We start from the raw sequence: 6,087 nt of genomic DNA, 5'->3' as shown, positions 1-6,087 counted from the left end.
TATGGAGACAACAACAAAGGAAAAATTTTAGGCATTGGAAAAGTTGGCACATCCCCATCCCCCTCGATTGAAGATGTACTATATGTTGAAGGTCTAAAACACAATCTCATAAGCATTAGTCAGCTTTGCGATAAAGGATACAAGATAGCCTTCAACAAAGATGAATGTATCATCCAAAATGAAGCTACAAATGAAATACAATTTATCGGTAAACGTTTCAAAAACATCTTTATACTTAATCTTGACGATTTATCCTTAAAAATGAAATGTCTTTTGGTAAGCGACAATAATGATGCTTGGCTATGGCATAAGAGATTTGCTCATATTCACATGGATCATTTAAACAAATTGGTCAAGCATGATCTTGCTGTAGGCTTACCAAAAATGAAATTTTTAAAGGATAAATTGTGTGACGCATGTCAAAAAGGTAAGCAAACAAAAAGCTCTTTCAAACCTAAAAATGTCATTTCAACCTCTAGACCACTACAATTAATACATATGGACTTGTTTGGTCCATCAAGGACCAAAAGTCTTGGTGGAAACTCATATGGACTAGTTATTGTTGATGATTACTCAAGGTTCACTTGGACCTTATTTTTAGCAAGTAAAAATGAAGCTTTTAAGGCATTTAAAAACTATGCCAAGCTAGTCCAAAACGAACAATCTGCCAAAATTGTATCAATTAGAAGTGATCATGGAAGGGAATTTCAAAATATTTCAGTTGAAGAATTTTGTGAAGAAAATGGCATTTTCCACAATTTTTCTGCACCAAGGACACCACAACAAAATGGGGTTGTTGAGAAAAAGAACATATCCTTGATAGAGCTCGCAAGAACTATGCTAAGCGACTCAAACCTACCGAAATATTTTTGGGCAAATGTTGTAAACACAGCATGCTATGTTTCCAACTGGGTAATCATTCGACCAATTCTTAAGAAAACTTCGTATGAACTCTACAAAGGAAGAAAACCCAATATCTCTCACTTCCACATTTTTGGATGTAAGTGTTTTATGTTAAACAACGGTAAAGATAACCTTGGAAAATTTGATGAAAAAAGCTGATGAAGATATATTTATCGGTTAATCTTTATCTAGTAAAGCATTTAGAATTTTCAATAAAATAACTTTATTAGTCGAAGAATCAATGCATCTAACTTTTGATGAAACTAACCCTATAAAAGAGGAAAATATTATATCTTGTGATGATGATGTTTTTGAAAGCGATGATACAAACAAAAACCATCAAACTGACCAACCAGGTCAAGAAAGCGAAGTCAACATTGAAAGACAAAATGATGATCTTCCTAAAGAATGGAGAACCCATAGATATCATACTATTGACAACATCATAGGTGATATAAATAAAGGAGTCACAACAAGGTTAAAATTGCAAGATGCTTGCTTAAACATGGCGTTTGTTTCTCAAATCGAACCCTCCAAAATTGGTGAAGCACTTAAAGATGATCAATGGATACTTGCCATGCAAGAAGAACTCAATCAATTCGAAAGAAGCCAAGTTTGGGAACTTGTTCCTAATCCTGGAAATAAACACATCATTGGTACAAAATGGGTTAAACTATTTTCTTGGACTTCACATCAAGCAACTTGAGCATGGCATCTTCATAAATCAGGCAAAATATTGTAAAGAATTACTCAAAAGATTTGAAATGGAAAACTGCAAAGAAAGTGCAACTCCAATGGGCTCCAGAACCTATGTTGATAAAGATGCATCGGGTATCTCAATCGACATATCCAAATATCGAGGTATGATTGGATCCTTATTATATCTAACGGCCAACCGGCCAAATATTATGTTTAGTGTTTGTTTGTGTGCAAGATTTCAGGCAGATCCGAAAGAATCGCATCTTGTAGCCGTTAAAACAATTATGAAATATTTGAAAGGAACGACAAATGTAGGCCTATGGTACCCCCAAGGGTAGCATATGTAGTCTAGTTGGATATTCTGATTCAGATTATGCAGGATGCAAAACGGATCGTAAAAGCACAAGCGACACTTGCCATATTTTAGGCAATGCACTAGTATCATGGTCTTGCAAAAAGCAAGCTTGTGTTGCACTTAGTACTGCTGAAGCTGAATACATAGCAGCAGGAAGTTGTTGTGCTCAGATTCTCTGGCTCAAACAACAATTACATGACTATGGAGTTGATCTCGGATGCATTCCCCTAAATGTGACAACACAAGTGCAATATACATCTCAAAGAATCCAATCATGCACTCTCGAACTAAACACATCGATATACGTCATCACTTTCTACACGATCATGTGATGAAAGGTAATGTTGAGGTAACATTTGTTGATACACACAATCAATTGGCTGATATTTTTACAAAACCTTTACCTAAGGACTCAGTTTATAGGATCCGAAGAGAACTTGGAATTTTAAATGAAAACGATCTATGAAATTGCATGATACACATAGTCTGTCATCTCTCTTAAATTTGTGCATTACATCTTAAAGTTGTTAAAAATAAAATTCCTTGATGATTATTGGATCTTGATATATGAAGTTGTGCATTGCATGTTGAGATTTCCATTAAAAAAATTAGTTTTTAAGCAAAAATTTGCATATGTAGTCGAATACAAATGTCTGTATTCGAATACATACTTTTCCAAAAATTCTTGTATTTGAATACAACTTATGTGTAGTCGAATACACGTTCTCAGAACAATGTGTAGTCGACTACAACTAGGTGTAGTCGAATACACCTTCGCGTTTTTGCCTAGATATAAAAGTTGTTTCACATTTTAGGGTTATTTTACATTTGGTATTCGAATACACAGCTATAGCTTCTCCTCTCCTCTCCTAAAATCTCGTCCATCCTCCTTTCACTCAGATACCCATTCACCCAACCTTGCAAACTACATCAATCCTTACTTCTTTCTTGGCATTTATCATCAGATTTCTCACATTTCTCTCAAACCCATTTTAACAAATATCTCAAAATAACTAGATATTTGTTAAATTACCATTTCACCCATAACGCATTAAATTCTTCGTAAAAGATTCACCGCAGTTAATTTAATTTATTTATCGACGAGTAATTTTAATCGGCATCAAAATATTTTTTTGGTCATATAAACTCCAAAATATTAATAACTTTGGCTAAAAAGACTCCAAGTTCAATACCAAAAATACACTAAAATACATAAATTGTACTTTAAAATTATGGGTCTTACACTTTTCCTCTCTTCTCCCAAAATCTCGTCCATCCTCCTTTTCATTCAGTTACCCATTCACCCAACCTTGCAATCTACATCAATCCTTACTTCTTTCTTGGCATTTATCATCAGATTTCTCACATTTCTCTCAAACCCATTTTTCACCAAAACCTCCTTTCTCACCATGGATGCCCGCAAACGAGGACCAAGAACCAAGCATGCAGTAGTGGGTCCTTCAAGAAAACGAACAAGGAATCCCAACATCAAGGATTTATCCTGGCTTCTACACACACCGGAAGAAATTGATCGTTTTTGCACATTCTACTCCGACAAGCGACTTATCATTCCAAAATATGGTACTTTAAACTCTTTCTCTGCCTTTAACTTTCCTGAGTTGCTCAAGGCACAACATGTTGAAGAGTTTATAGGCTACAAAGGTCCTGTCTATCCTGACTTAGTTAGGGTTTTTTATTGCAATCTCATCCAAGATGGAAAAATGCTGGTATCTCGAGTTAAGGGAAAAACCATTCGGTTAAATACCAAAACTATAGGCGAAATTCTGAACATTCCCTTTAACGGTCAAAAGTTTTGTCCCAACAACTTGTGTGAATGAGCTGATATCTCTAAGTATGATGCGTATGTTGCCCTATGTCGGTTTGACAGACGCACAATGGAACAAAAGCGAACTCAGGCTGGTTCCAAATATGCCCAGCAACGGTATGAAGTGGGATATCTTACCGTTGATAATCGCCTTTTGCACTATTTCCTTAGCTACATTCTGGTTCCGAAGGCTGGAAATTACTCCCAAATTTCGGAGTTTGAATTACAAATTATGAATTTCATATATGAAGGTTGTCAACTAAATTGGGCATATTTTGTGAAATCTGTCATGTTTGGATCCCGAGAGGCAATTGGCTTACCATATGCAAAGGAAGTTTCCCGGATTTTAGAACACTTTGGGGTGGACTTCTCTGATGAAGTCATGTATACACCCACAAAAGAGAATATGCTGGATTTGGGCGTCCTGCCTAGCATGCAGATAGTATGGAATGAGCAATTTGACTCTTTTGTGCATAAAGGTGATTATGATCAACCATCTGATGCTGCTCCAAAAGACACTGTTGGACCCTCAAATGCTGCTGCCCAGGCTGATGAAGATGACGAGGACACAACCTCTGATGATGACTATATCTCCAATCAAATGCTCATGACTCGCCTTGATTCTTTCCAAACCTTCTTTCAAACTCAATTCAAAAATTTGACCACTTCTGTCAACACTCGCTTCCAGAACATTGAAACTATTATTGCTCGCAACCATGACGAATTATCTCAAGACATTAGCAGTTTATCTGACAAACTTGATCATTTTCACATTCCAACGGATTTTGATCGACACTAGGATTTTATTATGATTTGTAGTTTGTTTCATGTCTTAATTTGTAGTTTGTCTTATGGTATGCTTTATGTACTAAGTTGAACTTTGTTAAACACATGTTGACCAAATTTGCTGTACTTAATTGAACTTTCCTTCATCCTTCGTTATGTCAATTTTTTATTATGTGTACTACTTTTATCTTTACTTGTGTGCATATTCTTGCATATGTATGTCTCTATATTTTTCCTTCTTTTTGCTAATGTCAAAAGGGGGAGAAAATTTGGTATTGTTGTTACCTTACATATCTTGTAGGTTCTCAAATAATTTTTCAATTAATCACATACAACGGGGAGTAAACATATACTATGTGGAAGCAATGGTTCGAATTACACAATCTCTCCACAACAATAACATTTTGTCATAATCAAAAAGGGGGAGAATGTAAAACTACATGTTTTTGATGAAGACAAAGATCAACAATTATGGTTCATGCAACAAGATCAAAAAGAAGATCAAATATCTTCATTAATAAGCTTTAAATCCAAACATTAAATGTTAAAATGTAAAGGTATATGATACAAACCAATATTTCAATTACATGAGAACAAGTCATATTTACATATGCATTTAAAGTATTTTCAAAAAGTCAAAACAACATTAACAAAGTCTTAAAAATCATATTTTTGACAAAATACATAAGTGTATTCGAATACAGCATCTTGTATTCGAATACAAAGCAAGTCAGAAGCAAAAGTCTCAAAGTTGTATTCGACTACGACTATGTGTAGTCGAATACACTGCAAGTCAGTGGCCAAAATCCTTATATCTGTATTCGACTACAACCATCTGTAGTCGAATACAAAGTAAGTCAGTGGCAAATTTTCACTAATCTGTATTCGACAACACACATGTGTATTCGAATACAAGGTGTAATTTTTGAATATTTTTGAACGTTACAAAGAGGTGTATTCGAATACACACATCCTGTATTCGAATACAACTGGAAGCAATACAATTTTTCAGATCTGGAATGGCTCCAAATCATTGTATTCTTTCATCAAACCTCTTGGGTCAATGGCCACAAATCTGAGGAGATGTTTATGGAGTATAAATACCCCATAACTTCAGATCAAACAACACACAATCCTTGAATCAATACCCTGAACAATTTTGAACAAAATTCTGATTTTTACAAAGTACTTGCATTTCATTTTCATGTCATTCAGAAAGGTTCTCAAGTACTTGAATTATTATTGGATTGTTTATCAATATACCTCTCCTTATTCTTATTCAAATCATATTGTATCACTTGTAAAAGAAAGTAATACTTTCTTAAAAAGTAGCTTAATCTAAGATAGTGGTGTGCTATCTTAGGAGTGTTGTTAGAAGTTTGTAGCAAGAATCCCAGGGTGGGAGTTGTATATTTTCTGACAATTAGTGTATCAATCTCTTGTGGTGTGCAAGAGGATTGGAAGTACCCTTGGTTATAAGGGGAACCAGGATAAATCTTTTAGTTCATTTATTTACTGC

This window comes from Cicer arietinum, chromosome 6 (genome assembly GCF_000331145.2).
Source record: "Cicer arietinum cultivar CDC Frontier isolate Library 1 chromosome 6, Cicar.CDCFrontier_v2.0, whole genome shotgun sequence".
In the NCBI taxonomy this organism is placed as follows: domain Eukaryota; kingdom Viridiplantae; phylum Streptophyta; class Magnoliopsida; order Fabales; family Fabaceae; genus Cicer; species Cicer arietinum.
This window is presented reverse-complemented; position numbering follows the sequence as displayed.